The sequence below is a fragment of the Diabrotica undecimpunctata genome, chromosome 5, assembly GCF_040954645.1.
Source record: "Diabrotica undecimpunctata isolate CICGRU chromosome 5, icDiaUnde3, whole genome shotgun sequence".
In the NCBI taxonomy this organism is placed as follows: domain Eukaryota; kingdom Metazoa; phylum Arthropoda; class Insecta; order Coleoptera; family Chrysomelidae; genus Diabrotica; species Diabrotica undecimpunctata.
Window position 1 is genome coordinate 53,676,500 of NC_092807.1, and position 21,251 is coordinate 53,697,750.

Below are 21,251 nucleotides of genomic sequence, written 5' to 3' on the forward strand. Positions count from 1 at the left end.
TACAAAAATTATGCTGTTTTTATTTATTTATTTAGGTATATATATTTCTAACAGGCTAACAGTATAAAACAACACACATCTAGGTAAAAAGTAAAACTAAAAAAAATATTCTCCAACATATTTGTTTCGATACAAAATATCACTTCTACATTATTATACCAACAAAAGCGATGTCTGTTCTCTTGGTTCGCATTCCAATTCTTTAATGTCATTTTCGTTCTCAGGCAGAATTTTAGCAACGTTTATCATTTCTGAATACAAATTGTTCCAGGTCTTGCCAGTCATCTCCAAAATTTTTTGGTAGCAGATTTTTAACGTCCCTTAATTTTAATGACTTTACAGATATATGTTTTGTCTTATTTTCTGAGGAGCAATCAGACTCATAATTCAGATTTCCGACAAACATTTTCATATTTTCCCGTTTAATTCTTATAAAACCTCTTGATTAAACCAACACATTTCCAATCCTCTTCTATCGTTTTAATTAGAATATTTTACATTGCGCAAATTGTACTTTCCACTGTCCGGGGGTTTAAGTATTGTGTCGGATTTCTTTTTGAAATTATACACGATGAAATTTTCGCCTACTTTTATAACAGTTGCCTGCTGTGAAATAATATCGATGTACTGATTTGGACTCAGTATTGTGTCTATTATGTTATAGTATTAAAATTTTTTGAGAAAGTGTTCTCTGTCCAAACGTTTGCGAAAACGTTGATATGGCAAAAGAGCAAGATGCGGACTATAGAGATGAAGTTTTTAAAAAGAGTTAAAGACGTTACCAAAATAGATGGAATAAGGACCACAGATATAAGGAACGAACTAAAAAGATAATCCACATTAAAATTTATAGATGAGAGACAGATGACTTGTTGGGGTCATTTACACTGAATGAAGAATACCGTACCAATTAGAAAAGTGTGGGAAGCAAAAATATTAAAAAAAAAAACAAAAAAAGGGGGAAGACCAAGACAGACAGATGAGATGAAGTAATCGGGAAGATATTGAAGAGAAGAAGAGTGACACGGATAGACGGAAAAACGTTAAATAAATTAATTTAACAAATTTAAGGAGTATAAAGCCCTAAAATGGTAACCACTAATGGTTTATAGTGTCAAGTAGAGACGATAGATAATTCTAATAACATAAAAACAAAATGCAAAAAAACATCAGGTAAGATTCTCTAAGAAAATTTACCTATAATTAGTGCTTAAAAAATAAATGTGGTTAGACTTGAAGCATTTGAAATGTGATCATTGAGAAGAATGATGCGCATACCTTGGGTGTATAGAGTTCGAAACGATGACGTCCTTAAGAGAGCCGGCGTGGAAAGAGAACTCTTTGAATTAATTAAAAAACGCAAGATTGGTTACCTTGGGCACATACTGAGAGAAGCAAAATATGAAATACCACAGTTAATCCTACAAGGGAAGATCAAAGGCAGGAGAGGGGCCGGCCGCAAACAATTATCCTGGTTAAGGAATATTAAAGAATGGACATGAATACACAATACAGGCGAGCTGTGTCACGCCGCCAAGAACAGAATTCTAGTAATGAGATAGTCGCCTACGCACTTTGGTGTATGGCATTTTAAGAAGAAGAAGAAGAAGTCTTGGAGTGTCTATGCAGACCTTTTTTTTAGACACGTTGGATTTAAACAAAACAATTAAAATTCTGGAATTATGTGAATAAAACACAACATTAGCTGGAAACTAATAAATTCTATTTAGCACAAGGATGGTAACACTGGTTGTCATATGCCACAGTGAACCATCATCCAGTCCAAGATGACTTTCCGTGCACATAGTTTACATTGTCATAACATTGTTGATAGAAATTCGAGTGAAGATGATTTCGCTGATTTTAGTAGTGGGTCTTCAGATGATTACCATTGAAGTTCTGATTCGTATATTACAGAATCAGGTAAGACAATAATATTTATTAACAAAAAACTTCGCTATAAAGTATGGTTATGTTTTGGAATGTTTCTTTTGTCAAAGTAAACCATGTAAACATGTATGTCTTTCAGTGTCCGCTGGGAGCGCTAGTAAAATATTAGCAGTTGTACCAACGCATGAATATGGTGTTTACCTATTTATATTAGAATGAAGCAATATATCCCATCACTTTTGTATTGGAATTATAAAAAAGAATTAAAATCATATAGTTCACTTTGGCAAGAAAATGAAAATTCTCTGCATAGTCAATGTGTGTTTGAAAGTATTTTTGATGTATTATAACAAAAAAAAAAGTAATTTTGATTGTAAAATATTTACTTATATAAAATATTAATAATTTTGTGTTTTACAGATGAAGAAAATACCAGAGATGAGCAAGAGCCTCAAAAAAAGAAAAGAAAATCTAATCCTATGAAGTGGAAAAAAAGATTCGCAAGCAAAAAAGGGCAGCTGGTAAAGAATATATCAATACTTCAGGTACTGCCATACACTCTATATCTTTTAATGACTATTGCTGCAATTGCAAAATGAAATGTCCAAAATAAGCTTAGAGTACAGCAAAAAGAAAGTGTTTCTAATTTGTTTTATAACAAGTCACAGTCTTGGGAAACTCAAACAAGCATAATAAGCGGTGCTGTAAAATGTAGCACGATAATAAAAAGTAGTAAAAACACTAATATTTAGAAAAAAAAAACAGGATATCGTAAATTATATATCCCTTCTGAAAACGGAGATATTAAAGTATGGAAAAAAATGTTTATGGAAATAATAAAAATCAATAGTAGTAGAGTACACCGCGCCTTGCTTGAGAGCTTTGCAAGAAAAAAAGTGGCAATTTAAGTGATCTTAGAGGGAAAAAAGTGCCTCATAACAAAACTTCACCATCCACAATGAATTCAATCAAAAATCACATACAAAGTTTCCTTACCATAGTAAGTTATTACTGTAGAACTCAATCCTAAGAATAATACTTAGATTGTAATTTTAATTTGTCACTAGTGTATAGACTCTATGTTGATATTTTAAGAGAAACAAAGTCGACAAAATTCCAAGCCAATTGCTTTTTGAAAAAGTGTTCAGACTTTATTTTAATCTAAGTTTTAAACCTCCACGAAAAGATATCTGTCAAACATGTGACAGGTTGAACATTAAAATTAAGGCAGCTGAGTAAAACAAATAAGAAGCAGTGTTACAGACTAAGAAACTAAACCAGAAACTACACCACAAAAAAGTACAGTTAGCTCGCTCAGAATTAAATGAAGACGTAAAGGTTAGTAAAGGAGGGAAAGCTACAGTAATTAGTTTTGATCATCAGAAAGTAATGCTTCTTCCTAAATTAACCACAGGAGTTGTTTACAATAAGAGGCAGTTATCATGTTACCATCTTGGTATACATAATTTTGAAAATAATGTCGGGATAATGCATGTTTGGGATGAGAGCAGTGCCTTACGAGGTTCCCAGGAAATGTGATCATGTATTTTAAAATGCATAAATACCCATCATCATAAGGACATATTGATTGCTTGGTCCGACTCATGTGGCGGCCAAAACCGTAATATTAATATTGCCGCGTTATGGATGTACATAGTGCAGTGTCCTAATTTAAAACTTAAGAAAGTTGTTCATAAGTCTGCTGAGTCAGGACATTCATATATACAAAACAGTAGTGATTTTGGTGATATAGAAAAAACGTTAAAATATCATCCTCAAATTTATGTACCTACACAATAGCATAACATAATTAAGAGTTAAAAAGAACAAATTTAAAGTAGTATGCATGGAAAAAGAGGATTTCAAGAGTATGGAAGCATTAAAACAAAATCTGGTAAATCGCAAAAAAGACAAATGAAATTTACTCAAAACCATCCAGGAGTTATGGAATTCAAATACACACATAAAAAAGAAACACAATTTTATTCAGTAAATCTAAATAAGAGATTGAAAGGCCGACTTCTTTAAACTTAAGCATTCTTTACCCTAAAAGACGAAAATTAAGTCAAGCCAAACTTAATGATATCAGATCACTTTTGCAATTCGTACCACCATGTTACCACCAATTTTACAATAAACTTCAACAATGTGAAGTATTGGAAGATGACATGAAAGAAGAGAACGACAATAATAATGAAGAGGAAAATGAGATGAATAATGCAATCTAAATATTGCTACTATTATTTTTTTTTATTTTGTTCTTATGTATCTTAGTTTAATTTTAATAATGTGTTAATAAACCTGATTACAAACAAAACGAACGATCTAATTATATTTCTTCTGCCAAACAGAACTAAATGCTAAAAAGCTTGTCAAAGTGAACCATGTACTGCAAACACTGATAAAGGAGCCTTAAAAGTGGACAATATTATAATATTGTTACGAACATACTTTTGGCATGGCCCAGGTAACGGTTGCATTGCATCTCTAATACTCTCGAAAGTTCGCGGCGTATCGAGTGCGAGAGAGAATAACCGGTCACGTAGGTGAATTAGAGGTGGGACAACGCCAGAATATTCTCGATACAGTAACTATAGTATATATAGGTAACAATGTTAGAAGTAGAGTTAGTTATTAAGAGAGTACCGAACTGTAAAGTTATAAATAAATATATGTATATAAATTCGAACCGCTCGTTTTATTTAATCACGCTACAGTGGTGTTACGGTGTGAGATTTGCAAATAAATTCAGCAGTGATTTTTGAAAAAAAACTTTTGAACTTTTGAAAAGTATTATTCGTCGGGAACATCCGCGTAGTTCGGTTGTGATCTTCGTATAAAAGAACATTTAAAAAGTACGTGTGTACCTGACCAAAGATGCTGCTAGTAGAACTTTCAGTAAAACAGTTGCGTGAGCAGCTAGAAGAACGCGATGAAGACTGCAGTGGGTCCAAGAAGATACTCCAAGAACGACTGAAGACTGTGCTTAACAAGAATGGAGAAGACCCAGAGACATTTCAGTTTCAATCAGCAGAAGAAGCAGTTTTAACGAAAATAATTGATGGAAAATTTGAGAATGTCTCGCAAATGATTGAAGAGAGTTCTAGAAAGAATGATGAGAATGTTTCCAAAAGATTCGACGAGACTTCACAAATTATTAAAGAAGTAGCTAGACAAAACGACGAGAAATTCGAAAATATGTCTAGAAGATTCGACGAAGTATGTAATGAAAACAATGAGAAATTTGAAGAAGTCTCAAGAACATTCGATAAAGTAGAAGAGAAGATCAAACAATTAGAGAGCATGATAACCAATACAAAAGTGCTACCACCAGTTAATGCAGTAGCCTTAGATCCGGTAGTGAAAGAAGAATCATCCAGAGACGAAACGACACATAATATGAGATTCAAATTGCCACCATTTGATGGAAAGTCTTCTTGGTCCATATACCTTAGACAATTTGAAGCTATTGCGACAGCCAATCATTGGACAGAACAAGAAAAAGCTGTTTCCTTGACTGCTGCTTTACGAGGTGATGCTGCGGATATCCTAAGATCCATTCCTAAGGGTCAAGAAAAATGTTACCAGACCTTGTTCACTCGACTAGACAAACGTTACGGAGATGCCCATCTACAACCAGTGTACAAAGTACAAATAAGAAGTAGAATCCAACGAGCAAGTGAGAGTTTGCAAGAGTTTGAAGCAGATGTTGCTCGTATAGTGCGGTTGGCTTATCCGGAGGTACCAGACAACATTTTGGAAGAAATTGCTGTAGATGCCTTCGTCAATGGGTTAAGAGACATTGAACTACAGAAAGCTTTACGACTAGCAAGACCGAAAGTTTTAGATGAAGCGCTCGCTATTGCCTTAGAACATGAAACAGCTAGTCAAGCTTCACGGAGCTATCGAGTACGAACCTCTGAAGAGAGCGACGAACAAAACGAGAAACGTCTGGAGGAAATCGTACGGAAAGTAGTTCGTGACATGATGCCGAAGAGACGTGAACCCAGATGTTGGAATGGTAACGACGTAGGTCCCATTCGTCGTAAATTGCAAGAAAATAATACAACAGTCAGAAAACTAGAACGGGTCGACAACAAGGGGCAACTGCCGACCTCGAGAAACACAGCCCCCATAGTAACTGTGAACATTACGTCCTCAGGTGGAATTCATAGCTTGTACATAGAGGGTCGTATCAATAATAAATGTAGATCGTTTTTGGTAGATACAGGTGCAACGAGAACTATTGCACGGCCAGAAGTAGTACGAGGCCATCTTAAATTATTGCCTGCAACAGTAAAGCTTAGAACAGCAACTGGTGAGATAATTAATACATATGGCGAGGCTAATCTGTCAGTATCCATTGGCCAGACCACAGTGAGACATACAGTATTAATTGCAGAGATCTCCGATGAGTTCATATTGGGGATGGATTTACTAAGGAAAGTTGGGGCTGTATTGAATGTCAAAGATGGAGTCCTCGAGATCAGTGGTGAAGAGTTGCCGTTTCATAAAGACCAAGAAGATGTTATCAGCTTAATAACTACTTGTGACGTAACAATACCCGGTAATAGTGAGAAAATTTTAATGACCAGACCTGATGGTTACTGCCGAGAGGGAAGTTTAAGGATGGTCGAAGATGTGAATAATGCCGAGTTCCTAACGGCAAAAGCTTTGGTGAGAATTCGAGATTTCGTTCCTGTAAGAGTTATGAATTTAAAGGGAACTGCTATTAAGTTAAGTAAAAGAACTTTGATTGGACAGTGTGTTCCCGTGGCTTCGATTTGTTCCATGAATACTAATGAGAAACCGTCGAAATCTAAGTATCCAAAGGAGCTTGTCGAGACGATGATTAAAACGTGCCAAGATCTTGATGATGAACGAACTAAAAAAGTGAAGTCTATGCTGATAGAATTTCAAGATGTTTTTGCCATGGATAAGAAGGATAATGGCAAAACAAGCATAGTAAAGCATAAAATTAATACCGGAGACGCTCAGCCAATCAGACAACAACCTAGACGACTTCCATTTTCGAAAAGAGATGAAGCCGAAGACATCATCAAAGATATGAACAAACAAGGGGTAATTGAACCATCAAACAGTCCATGGACATCACCAGTAGTCCTAGTAAAGAAGAAAGATGGTTCAACACGTTTTTGTATTGACTACCGACAGCTCAATGCAGTAACTAAAAAAGATAGTTATCCTTTGCCCAGAATAGACGATACTTTGGATACACTTTCTGGTTCTCGTTGGTTCTCCACACTCGATCTGAAAAGTGGATATTGGCAAGTAGACATGGAGCCAGCTGATCGTGAAAAAACCGCATTCTCGATAGGATCAGGGCTTTGGCAGTTCACAGTTATGCCTTTTGGTTTATGTAATGCCCCGGCCACATTTGAAAGATTAATGGATGCAGTTTTAAGAGGTCTAACATGGAAAACATGCCTGGTTTATTTGGATGATGTAATTGTAGTTGGAAGATCCTTCGATGAACATGCCAATAATCTAACAGAAGTCTTTCAACGATTGCGGGCAGCGAATCTGAAGTTGAGTCCGAAGAAATGTCACTTGTTTCGACGAGAAGTGAAGTACTTGGGACATATTGTAGCAAGTAATGGTGTAACAGCTGATCCTGAAAAACTTGCAGCGATTAAGGATTGGCCAGTACCAAGAGATAAACACGAAATTAGAAGTTTTCTTGGCCTATGTACATATTACCGCCGTTTTGTCAAAGGATTTGCCAATATCTCCAAGCCATTAACAAAGTTGACAGAAGAAGGCAAAGAATATACATGGAGCGAAGAGTGTCAAAGAGCTTTTGAACACTTACAAATGGCTCTGATCAGCGCACCGATTTTAAGCTACCCTAGACAGGCAGGAAAATTTGTGTTGGACACCGATGCAAGCAACAGTGCAATAGGAGCTGTTCTTTCCCAAATCCAAGATGGACAGGAGAAAGTCATCGCTTACTTTAGCAAAGTCTTGTCAAAACCAGAAAGAAACTATTGCGTTACCAGAAGAGAATTGCTAGGCGTAGTGAAGGCTTGTGAGCATTTCCATAAATACTTGTATGGCAGAAAGTTTCTTCTTCGCACGGATCACGCTGCTCTAAAATGGCTCCTACAATTTCGTAATCCAGAGGGCCAGATGGCAAGATGGTTAGAACGATTACAAGAATATGATTACGAGATCGAACACAGGGCTGGCAGAGTTCATTCAAATGCTGATGCCCTTTCGAGACGGCCGTGCAGTGCAAATTGTAATCACTGTCTTAAATTAGAAGAACGACTTTGCCCCGTGAGACGAACCACCGTCATTAAGGAGCAATGGCAGCCTCAACAGCTACAAGACGCTCAAGCAGATGATCCATGTATAAAAAGAGTATTGGATTGGATGCGTCGAAGTGAGAGACCTTCTTGGCAAGACATTAGTGCATGTAGTCCAGAAGTCAAGTGTTACTGGAGCCAATGGAATTGCCTAGTGCTGAAAGATGATCTTCTGTATAGAACCTTTGAGAACGATGATGGTACAGAAACTAAGCTTCAGTTGATTGTACCTAAAAGTAAAGTGTCAGAAGTATTGCGTCAGTTGCATGACGGTGCATCAGGTGGACACTTTGGTATCACGAAGACTCTGCAAAAGGTTCGAGAACGGTTCTATTGGGTGAACTGTAAAGATGATGTAAGAAGATGGTGCCGGAAATGTGAACTGTGTGCAACCAGTAATGGTCCAGCTGGTAAAAAGAGGGCACCCATGAGACAGTACAATGTTGGTAGTCCTATGGAAAGAGTAGCAATCGACATTGCAGGTCCACTTCCAGAGACAAATGATGGAAATAAATATATCCTGGTAGCCATGGATTATTTTACGAAATGGACTGAGGCCTATGCGATACCAAATCAAGAAGCTGCTACCGTTGCAGAGGTACTTGTTAAAGAATTCTTTAGCCGATTTGGTGTTCCTTTGGAGATCCACTCCGACCAAGGGCGAAATTTCGAGTCAACCCTTTTCCAAAACGTTTGTAAATTGATTGGTGTCAATAAGACCAGAACGACACCCCTGCATCCTCAATCAGATGGAATGGTCGAGAGAATGAACCGAACAATGGGTAAACACCTGTCCAAAGTTGTATCAGAACATCAAAGAGATTGGGACCAGCACATTCATTTATTCCTAATGGCCTACCGCTCGGCCGTGAATGAAACTACAGGCCAGACTCCAACCTGCCTGATGTTAGGTCGTGAAGTTCGTTTACCCTGCGACCTAGAGTTTGGCTGCAGACCTTCCGAAGAACATGTTGCAAGCGAAGATTATGTCGACCGCCTGAAGTTAAGAATGAACAACATTCATGAACTTGCCCGACAACACATCCAGATAGCCAGTGACAGAATGAAAGATCAATATGATTCTCGATGTAAGAGTGAAAGCTATGAAGTAGACGATCTTGTTTGGCTTTATAATCCACAACGTCGTCGAGGCTTGTCTCCCAAACTGCAAAGACAATGGGAAGGTCCATATGAAATTAAAAAGAAAATAAATGACGTAATATACCGAATTAAGAAGTTGCCGAAAGGTAAACCGAAAGTAGTTCACATAAATCGTCTTGCACCATATGCTGGCTCAAATGAAACAGAAGAAGCACGAACCCTTCAACATGAGATCAAAGATGACCGGCGACCAAGCTTTAATGAATTTATGTCAAATTACGCAGAGAGAAAGAGTGCTAGATTCGGCGTGACCACAGAAGTTCAGCAGGATCTTTTTAGTGTTCCGCATAACGTCTCTCTAGCCCACTGTGTTGCCCAAGATCTTGAGATGACTAAAGGAATCTCATCCGTATTTTATAAGAAATTCGGTCGTTTGGACGAGTTAAAAAACCAGCAGCCTAAAGTTGGAAGAGTACTGAGATTAGAAGATGGTTCCCGATCTTTCCTGTATATGGTGACCAGGAAGTCTTATACAGACAGGGCAAGCTACGAGGATATATGGCGTGCTCTAACTAATTTGAAGAAAATTGTGTGCAATTACGACATCAAGAATTTGGCCTTACCCAAGATAGGCCATGCACTAGATAATCTGGACTGGAAGATTGTCAGAAGCATGCTTGAAGTGATCTTCCGAGACACCGGCGTACGAATTACTGTGTGTTGCATTAACCCGATGGGATCGTATCCTTCAAAGTCAGTAGACTGTTATTTCTTTCTAAAGGGTTCATGCAGAGCTGGAGAGTCCTGTAGATTCCGCCATGCTGTGCCTACCGGAGTTGCTGATCGGGACGATCAGATTTAAGAGGGGAGCAGTGTTACGAACATACTTTTGGCATGGCCCAGGTAACGGTTGCATTGCATCTCTAATACTCTCGAAAGTTCGCGGCGTATCGAGTGCGAGAGAGAATAACCGGTCACGTAGGTGAATTAGAGGTGGGACAACGCCAGAATATTCTCGATACAGTAACTATAGTATATATAGGTAACAATGTTAGAAGTAGAGTTAGTTATTAAGAGAGTACCGAACTGTAAAGTTATAAATAAATATATGTATATAAATTCGAACCGCTCGTTTTATTTAATCACGCTACAATATATTGTCTATATTTTATAACACCTGTATAACTGTAAACTGTCGTACTGAAAACTTTCAACAATTTTGGCTTTTAGTTCACTCTGGCATGAATTGATCACATAGAATCATTAAAAATGGGAATATGCATCATTTTGGCGTTACTTTCCTAGCGATTTTCCAGCCAAACCTTCCTTTAGTTGTTCGTATGACTTATATTTTTATATATTAAAAATCCGTATAACATTTAAGCTGCAAAAATTATGAGAAGTTTGCTCAAAATGGCAAGTCAATAAGAAAAAATATATACACAGCCTCGAAAAGTTTACTATGCCGACAAATTAATATCCCAAACCAGTCAAGATTTGATTGTATCTGTAGATATGCAGAAGTATTTATTATGTTGCCAAGGTGCGAAATGTTAAAAACTTTACTTTTCACGCAACGTCTTGTAATCTGCAATGATAATTTTGAGCTATTAGGATCTAATTTTAAAGAAAAACCAATGACCGTGATTTCGCATAAATTCATACGTGATAGGAACAAAGAAGATATTATAAGTGTTTTTGTAAATTACCTATAAAGTCAAAGAGATCGACAAAAAATTACATTTTGGCTTGAAAATTGTATCGCTCAAAATAAATCTGGTCGTATTGCAGTTTCTTGGTTTTTATGGTCAACAGCTCACGTAACGAGGCATCTGCAATTAAAGTGAATTATTTCGAACCCGGACATTCATTCATGTCTGTCGATTTATTTATCACAAAGGAACTTATAGTAATTGGAAAAATCAGTTTAAAAATGAATATAAATAAAACAAATCCGTAAAATAGTTTCGAAACACAATTCAGATTTCTACTTTAATCTGAGCCTTCTAAAAATTGCAAGCAAAGCAGACGTTGATAACGATATTAACAGAGACATGGGAAATCTAAAATTTGCATTCCACGACATGTCTCCTCAACTAAGCAGAAATCATTAGCGAATTGGTTTCTTGTACTCGTACAGAGTAGATCCGAATAAAATGAAAAAGATAGCAAAGATTTGATTTCACGTACAAAGCGTCTATGTATCTGTTTATACGTATTTCGCCTTAATAAGGCTCATCAGAACAGATATTCATAGGCGTTAACGTAAAAAATAAATCTTTCCTGTCTTTAAGAAGCAACACTTAAATGGCTTCGAAACGGACGCAATAGCGACATCTGATAATAAATTCGTAAAATAGTTTCGAAACACAATTCAGATTTCTGCTTTAATCTGAGCCTTCTAAAAATTGCAAGGCAAAGCAGACGTTGATAAAGATGTTAATAGAGACATGGGGAATCTAAAATTTGCATTCCACGACATGTCTCCTCAACTAAGCAGAAATCATATTATAAATAAAACAATATACAAAAGTGATGACTGATGACAAATCAAAATATCACAATAGTGAAAATAAAATTTAAATTGTCAAAGAATATAAATATAACTATGTCACACTATGAAACTAGGTAAACAGAGTCAAACGGCAGAGGCCATAAGAAAAATTCAAATCTGGGCAACAGCAATTACTAGTTATATGGGAATAAGACACGATTAAAGATTAAAGTAAATTAATTGACGTTTCAGTTTTCACTTCGCAAATCGTTCTCAAAATACAAACATTAGTAAATTAAACAAATTTTGTTTTTTTGTTACTTGGTGAAAAATTCTTTTATAATTTAATATTATCTGACTCATTTATATTGAAAATTCAGACATATATTTTACATTTTAAATGATATTGCCAATATTGTTGAGTTGTCTTCCTGCCAATATAAATGAGTCAGACAAAATTAAATTATTAGAAGAATTTTTCACCAAGTAACAAAAAAACAAAATTTGTTTAATTTACTAATGTTTGCATTTTTAGAACGATTTCCGAAATAGAAATTGAAACGTCAATAAACTTAGTTAAGTCTTTAATTGTTGCTTTTTCCCATTTAAATAGCAATTACTTTAAAATGCCACAAGAAAATAGCTTCTGGGCAACAGTAGAAAGACTCCGTGTTGTCTGTAAAAACAAAAAGATTACAATAAATTTAAAGAAAGGGGTATGCAAAAGTTGTATTCTGTTATAACCTATAAAATAGAAACCGTCATTTTATAGAGTTTTCAGTCAATAGATTAAGAACAACACAAAGGCCCGATAAACAAGATATTTAAGACATCAAAGCAAAAGTGGGGAGAAAGTGGCATTAAATACAATCAAACAGAGACGGGTAGAGAACTATTGGGGAGCCCTTTGTTTAGGAGTGGATGTGTATATGTGTATAAAAAATAAATACGTATTAAATAAATTTACCTTAGTATTTTGAAAACGACTATTTTTGTACACCTTAAGTTATTATTAGAATGTTTGCAATTAAAAAGGCATGGCTGTTAACTGACTAACTGATACCGAATAGTATATTATAATAAGTATATGTATGTATGTAATACCGAATTAGGTAGTTGATTATTTTTAAAATAAACTTGCACATACATATCTCTTTTATACAATCGATATAATGTTAACAATCTAAAATATAAATCTTTTATTGATCATTTCCTTTTGTGTACATTTCCTATCGTGAATGGCTTATCACTTCCTGATTCAGTAAGCATTAAAAAATTGAATTTTTAATTATTAAAATTAATTAAATTTACACAATTAAGTAACGAAATGTTTGGAAGTTTGATAAGATTATTTGGTTCTTTAAATAAAACATATTTATAGTAAACACTGTCTTAAAAACTTTTTTAACAAGTATTTTATCTCTTTTTAAATCATATTTAATGAGGTTTAAACTTTGTTTTGTAAAAAAAATTACCATCAAGTCCAGAAGAAACAAAAGTTTACTTTTTGAAAATTGTCACAAAGGTAATGTTGATTTTTATGTTAATACAAACTTAGCAATTTTTCTATCGGACACAATCATAGACAGTTAAGGACTGCAAATAGTAATGATAGTTAATATTTTGTTTGTTAAGGATATTTATAATATGCATTCGTTGTTTTGTTAACGGTATACGATTAGGTCCAATTATCAACGTTATCAACTTTTTATTTGTCATTAGGTTTACCGCCGATAGTATAGAAAGTGTCCAGAAACTTTCCTGACAAATAAAGACCGGAGATTTCGCCGTTAATTTTAAGACAATTTAACCCAATTTACCTAGTCCAAAGATGCTTCCTAAGGGAGCTAGAGTTTTTTAAAGATGGCTGCTTACAATTAGTTTTTTTTAATACGTCCAAAATGCTTCTATTTAGGAAAACAAAACCTGGTACAATTATTTATCCACCAGAGTTGAATCGATTCCGCTAATTACTAACTTCTAGTACCAGTCGTAGGCGTCCATTTTGGGTAGGTCACTGGTTATTTTAACGCATAACATTTTTGTTTTTAACTTTTAAGCATTTGTAATACTATAGTTTATTTTTATGAACGAGAGAGTAATTAGCATAATTTTAACTGGTAGCTCCGACCACTCCATGGGCGTGCTCAAGATTAATTGAAAAATTACTTTGAATAATTGTAAAAAATAAATGAATTATTTCAGTGTTATAAAGTGTTATGTGTATATAAATAAAAGTGACCTCTTTTATCACACACTATATTAGAACTGACTGGCCTACATTAAAAAGGGTTTTAAAAAATTCACATTTTTTTTAATTTTTAAAAATTACAAAAGAGAAAAAGAGTTTTTAAAACCGTCTAAGGTATGTTAAATAGATGAATAAAAATATTAATATAAAACTTACAGCTACTTGTTATAAATCCAAATCAGATTCAGAAGATGAACTTTCAGAACCAAGATTTATAATAACTGGCTCGATCATTTTATCAGTAATATTGTCCAGCTTCCAGCTTTTTCCTCTTCTTTAATAGTGTGATTTACTGCCTTTTCCTAGTTTTCAGGTTTTACATTATTTACGGCCTCCAAAAACAACTGTTTAACATCATGAATTTTAAAAGTGGTATTTTTTCTTGAAACTTCACTCTTTATCTGTGCCCATACCAGTTCAATCGGGTTTAATTCACAATGATATGGTGGGGGTCTAAGTACTGTCATTCCACGATTTTTGGCAATTTCATCAATTTCGTATTTTTTAAATTTTTCTTTATGAAGGGCACACAACGAATAAAGTTCCTTTCTTATAGATCCGGGATGGTACGTAATATTTTTTGAATTCAGCCAATTCTGCAAGTCTTTTTTTAACAACTTGGTTGTGGGCAGTCCTTCTATAAGTCTGGAGTGATAACTTGCATTATCCATTACTATTACACAGTTCTTAGGAAGAAGATCTATCATTTGTTCGAACCATTCTTGAAAGACATCAGCGTTCATGTCTTCATGGTAGTCACCGGTACGAGTTGATTCAAAAGTTAATAAACCACCTTCAACAAAACCGTCTGAACTGCCAATGTGTACTATTATCAGCCTGCGTCCCTTTCCTGATGGTGGGTTTAAACCAGTAGATAAATTATTTACAAAAGCGTGCCTTTGACTTGTAACAGTTTCATCCTGCCAAAATTTATTTGGTGTATGACCCTCGTTGATCCATGTTTCATCAAGATAAAATATTTTTCTTTTTTGGTTTCTCATTTCCTTTATGGTTCTTAGAAAATGTCTTCTCCATATGACAATATCGCTTCTTTCTAATAAAATAGACTTTCTGGGATTCTTTTTCCAGCGGAAGCCTATTTCTTTTAAAAGTTTCCATAACGTACTTCGACTCATTTCTGGGTAATCCTTATCATCTCGAACTGAGACAAGAACTTTATCCAATGTTGGAAATTCTTGTCTAAAGAAGAATTCATGCACTTTCCGTCGAAGTCCTTCTTTAAAATGATATTCTATTTGAAATTTTGGTTTCCCTGGAGTATTACGTGGCATTTGAAAACTACCACATTTCTCTTCTTTAATAACTCTGTAAATCGTAGATTTCCCAACACCAAGTGTACTGCTAACTAACTCAACGGTCTCATCAACACTTTCACATAAACGTTTGTCTGTAAATGATTTAAAACAATTAAATATTAATGTTTTTTCATTAACTGTTAGAGGACCAATTTTTCGGCGTTTACACGGCACTTCCAAATTTTCCATAACACTAGTATACACAATAAACTGCACCTTGCAACTGAAGTACCTACTTTTAGTGAACTGTAAAGAATTTTGAATACGCCACTTGGACCTTCCTATATACAAAATGGAAAAACCCACTATCACATTTTCTGTGGAATAAGTTTAGAAGGTAATTATCTAGTCAATTACTGTCGTAGATTCCTGGAATTAAAGAATTAAACGTTTGATTGTTGAAACCCTTACTTCGTGGAATGCACTCATTTCAGATAAAATAAAACGTTTTATTTTATCTAAAGAATTAAACTTTATTTTGCAAATAGGCAAAGAATTAAACTTTATTTTGCAAATAGATAAAATGAAACGTTTTATTTTATCTAAAGAATTAAACTTTATTTTGCAAATAGGTAGGTACTTATTAAACTTTTATTGGTTATATATAACCAATAAAATAAACATCTTACATTTCTTGCAAATTCATTAGTACCTGTTAACCTCCATCACTCCGACACTGGCAACCTTATTTAGGGAGTAGTAAACCTCACAACTATTGTATTCTATTCTGCTCCAACCTTTATACCTGGTGGTCATACTCAATTTAAAATTGTTTTCCTATATACTTCTGTAAACTGCACTGATTTGCATACATAATTTATTGTTTTATTACTCTCTCATACATAAAAATACACTATAGATTATTAGATATTTATGTATTCTAGTACTAAAAGGTTCTCTTATTTTAAGTTGGTATGGTATACCGTTTTCGAAAAAAATCGAGTTAAAAATTTTTCGTTTTTTCACCATGGAAGTTAAATTAATATTTTTTGCATTAGTTGGATTTAAAATGTCAACAGAAGTATAACCTACCTTTTTCATTGTCAAATTGTTGTCAGTTCGTGAAGTTTCTCTTTAAGTTTTTATCTTTGTGGCATTCAAACACAACAAGTTCAATTTAACACAAATCTTTTTCTTCTTCTTCCTTCTTGTATGTAGGCGTTAAAGCCTGTTTCTTCTTCAATATTAGCCCTCTAAATTGTTTAAATTGTCGCACCATCTTTTTCTTGGTCTGCCAATACTTCTTCGTCCATTTGGTGACTTATCTCGTGCTATTCGTACTATCCTATCCTCTGCCATTCAACTAATGTGTTCGTTCCACTCCTGTTTCCGTTTTTTTCACCCATCTGGTTATGTCTTCTATATTGCATGCTCTTCTTATGTTTTTTCTTCTCTCCCTATCTAACAGACTTTTCCCTGATATTCGTCGGAGTATTTTTATCTCTGTTGTTTCTAGTAGTCGTTTCGTTTTAGAGGTGTCAGGTTTTGTCTCCGCCGTGTATGTTAATATAGGTCTAATTGCTGCTTTATAGATTCTTGTTTTTGTGTCTTGTCTTAGGTGTTTGTTCTTCCAAATTGTGTCATTAAGAGATCCCGCCGCTTTGCTTGCTTTTAAGCTTTATTGTCGTACTTCTTCTTCAACACCTCCGTAACTAGTTATATCTCTTCCCAGATATCTAAACCTTGCTTCCTGCTTTATTATCTTTCCATAAATTTCGATTTTACATCGTAGTGGGTATTTAGATGTTGTCATACATTTGGTTTTTTCTGCTGATATTATCGTATTGTATTTCTTGGCTGTTGTATTGAAGATGTGTGTTAATTTTTAAAGTTCGTCTTCTGTCTCGGCGATTAATGCGACGTCGTCTGCATAACATATTATTTGGATTTCTTGGTTCCTCATTCTGTAGCCATGACCTTTACGTACTGCTTGTATTATTTTGTCCATTACTATATTAGAGACAAGTGTGCTTAACGAGTCACTTTGCCTAACTCCGCTTTGTACTGGTATACACCGTGTTAGTTTTCAATTTACCTTTGCCTGTATTCGATTATAGCAGTAGATGTTTCGATGGTTTGTATAATATTGATTGGTATGTCTCTTTTATACAGTAGGTGTAAGACGTCTTCAACTTGGGCGCGATTGAAAGCCTTTGTCAGGTCTATAAAACATAGATATGCTGGTTTATTGTACTCGATGGCCTTTTCTGTGATTTGTCTTAGTACAAATACGGCGTCTACGCAGGATCTTCCGGATCTTAATACTTTTTTGTTCATCTAATAAAGTTGTTAGTTTATTGATTTTGTTGGTTAGGACTTTTGTGATAAGCTTAAGTGCGGTGGTCAGTAAATTTATACCTCTATAATTATTGGGGTATTCTTTATCTCCTTTCTTGAACATTGGTATCATTATGATGTTTCTCCATGCGTCTGGTATCTTGCAGTGCAATATTAAAATGTTTTTTACTAATGAGGAATACGCTAATATGCATTTAGTTTATTGCAAAATGAGGTGTAACGCTTTAGCAGTAACGTAGATACACTGAAAAATTTCCCAATTAAGAGAAACAAGTTCAATGTTTCCAAAAAATGATGAAAAGGAGCGGTATTATGATGTAACAGCAGCACATGAAGATGTTATTTTAACGAAAATTGAGGAAAATTTAGAAATTAGCGTTCGAAGATTATCTGCCACGTATCTCACAATTTCGAAATCGTGCGCAAGAAATATGTTACATAACCAAAATTTGTATTCCTTGTATTTAACACAGAAACAAGCACTGCTACAAGATTTTCCTGCTCATGAGGCAGTCGCTATATGGTTACAAAATCAGAAAAATCAAACTAAAAATTTTTTCAGATACGTTTTTTGCGATGTGCGGGGAAGCCACATTCACAAAAAACGGAATTTTGAATGTACATAATGCACATTATTATCCGTACGTTGATAATCCCCACGTTGTTAAAGAATTTAAGCATCAACATAGGTTTAGCATAAACGTCTGGATTGGAGTAGTTAACGTTTATCTACTTGCACCCTTGAAAAATTGCCTGCTCGTTTAAATGGTGCTGATTATTTACATTTCCTGCAAAATATTTTACCTGATTTATTAAATGACGTGCCTTTAAATATTTGACAAAACTTATGGTTTCTATATGACGGCTGTCCTGCCAACTTTAGGAGGAACGTACGAGAATTTCTTGATAATAACTACCAAAGGTATTGGATTGACAGTTGCTTGGTCAGCAAGGTCGCCGGATTTGAATCCTTGCGATTATTGTATTTGAGAATATATAAAAGAGACTAACGGTCATCACATTAAGCATCTTTTGTTACTATCTACCTTTGATACTTGTTCTTTTGTGTTACTCCTAGTTTCGTTCCATCGTAATAATTACTTGGTTTTTAAAAAGCTCCCGTCATTGTTCGCGTGGTGAGCGCAGCGCTCAGTTGGAATTATTTTTAAGGCTTCAAAAATATTCATAAAACAACCGTCATTCAGACTCATGGTAATCTCGATCGGCTACACTCGAACAAGAACGGCTACAAGGAAGTGGGTAGCTCGCAAATCTCTGGAATGGTGGAGGAATTCACCCGGAAAAAGACAGGCGAAACAGTTCATTACAGAACATTCGCCAAAATTTACGGCAGACCTAATAAGCAAAGACAGGAAAACAGTCAAGGTCATAGTAGGTCTTCTAACAGGGCACTGTAAGCTGAATAGGCACTTGAAGCTGATGGGATTATCAGATGATGACTTGTGCAGATTCTGTCACCTCGAAGAAGAAACAGCAGAGCACATTTTATGTCAGTGTGACAGTCTGGCAAATGTGCGGTTCTTTGCATTAGGAGAAGAAAATCCACCGGCAAATAGCTACATGGAAGGTACAGTCTCGAAGCTACTAGACTTTATAAAAAGGGTCAGGCTAGAGAATGTTATCTAGGACTAGAGGACCACAATAGATCTGAAAAGGTCGCAGTGGAATAGGCCGAAAGGCCACCTCTCTTAATCTAATCTAATCATGGTAATCTTTGATGGTAGTATGTAGGAGGCACTTACGTGTAAAAACATTGCCGGCAAGCTTAAATACCCCACCACTAAATATTTATTTCTTGTCCAGTCATAAGCTGAGCGGCGCGCTCAGTACGCGAACAACCGTGGAAAGAATTTGTTGTGTTTGAGTCGTGCTGTTTTAACGTTACCGCGGAGATATAATTGTACTACTTGCGATTTTTATTATGGATTCAGCCCGAGAGAGACAACTTTTGGCGTGGTTAGATGAAATTGAAGCAGAGGAGAATAAAAATAAACCTAGTTTACAAGATGAAGAAGACAGTGATATCGACCAGTGTGAAAATTTAGGCCATAATACAGACTCCGAATTGTCAGCAGATTCTGATGACAATGATGTGGCTTCTGTTTGTCGTAAAGGTGATCCAGTTTATCTTGAAAAAGATGGTATAACAAAATGGGCTGTTCATTCACAGCGAAAAACCAGTCGCACACGTAGGCACAACATAGTTACTTGTCTACCAGGTGTAAAACAAATAGCGAAAAATATGTTAACACCAATTGAATGCTGGAAATTGTTTTTCTCTGACGTAATGATAAACGAAATTGTGCAACATACCAATACGTATTTAGTAAAAATGCGCACCCAGTTTTCTCGTGAAAGGGATGCAGTATGTACCAATAGTAATGAAATTAGAGCACTATTTGGCTTGTTGTACTAAGCTGGTACTTTCAAAGCTTCTCATGTAAATCTGGACGATCTTTGGGCTCCAGATGGAATAGCCCCTGAATGTTTTCGGACAGTTATTTCAAAGAAGCGATTATATATCCTCCTTCGTGCATTACGCTTTGACGGTATTCACTCCAGAGCAGAACGACGAAAGCATGACAAACTTGCACCCATTAGAAAAGTTTTCGACGAGTTTTTAGAAAGGTGCATGGCTTGCTATACAGTTTGAATGTATTGCTGCATTGACGAGATGCTTAAAGGTTTTCGGGTAAAATGTAGCTTTCGTCAATATATACCCAGTAAGCCAGCAAAATATGGGATAAAAATGTTCGCACTTGTTGATTCGCGATTTTTTTATACAGCAAAGTTGGAAATATATGCTGGAAAGCAGCCAGAAGGCCCCTTTGAGATAGATAATAATCCTAGTAATGTGGTTAAACGTATGATAGAACCAATTGCCCATACTGGACGCAACATTACTAGCAACAATTAGTTTACGTCCATTCCAGTGGCTACTGACTTGCTACATAATTAGAGGACAACTCTAGTAGAAACCCCGAGAAAGAATAAACCACAAATTTCTCCTCATTTTGTAGCTACAAAAGGAAGACCACTGAACAGCAGTATTTTTGGTTATGGTAAAGACTGTCTTGTACCATCATACGTTCCCAAGAAAAACAAAAATGTTCTGATGTTATCTACGTTTCATGATGATGACACAATTGATGAAGAAACGGGTGAAAACTTTAAGCCCCAGGTTATAACCTTCTACAATACGACAAAGGGAGCAGTGGATGTTGTGGACCAGATGAAATGTAATTACTCCGTTACTTGAATAAGTTGCCGATTGCCACTTACAGTTTTTTTTTTCATTAATGAATATTGCAGGAATAAATAGTCAAGTAATTTATTATAGCAATACTAATACTAAATTAGAAAGCCGTAAATATCCAAGAGAAATTAGTACAGATCTCATCAGACCCCACCTGATAAGTCGTGCATCAATAACAACATTGCCAATATTATTACGACTGCAAATAAGGCGCCAAGCAGGTCTTCCTGATGAAGAAACTTCGGTAGCAAGTGCAGAAACTAAAGATAGAGCCAAATGTTTTTACTGTCCTCGA

At 35.3% G+C, this 21,251-nt stretch overlaps 1 protein-coding gene across 4 annotated transcripts in view; it reads right to left on the minus strand.

Annotated features, from left to right (window-relative positions):
- LOC140440631 (uncharacterized) overlaps nt 1–21,251 on the minus strand; it is a 188,195-nt gene that overhangs the window by 91,475 nt on the left and 75,469 nt on the right. The window contains exon 1 of one of the 4 annotated variants that reach the window (XM_072531002.1): nt 12,782–12,946. The exons of 1 other annotated variant lie outside the window; for it this stretch is intronic. The gene's annotated coding sequence lies outside the window, so the exon portion shown is untranslated. Of the gene's footprint in view, nt 1–11,029; nt 11,155–12,781; nt 12,947–21,251 lie in introns of those variants that run through there. 2 more of the 4 variants (XM_072530998.1, XM_072531000.1) reach the window with 2 other exon arrangements.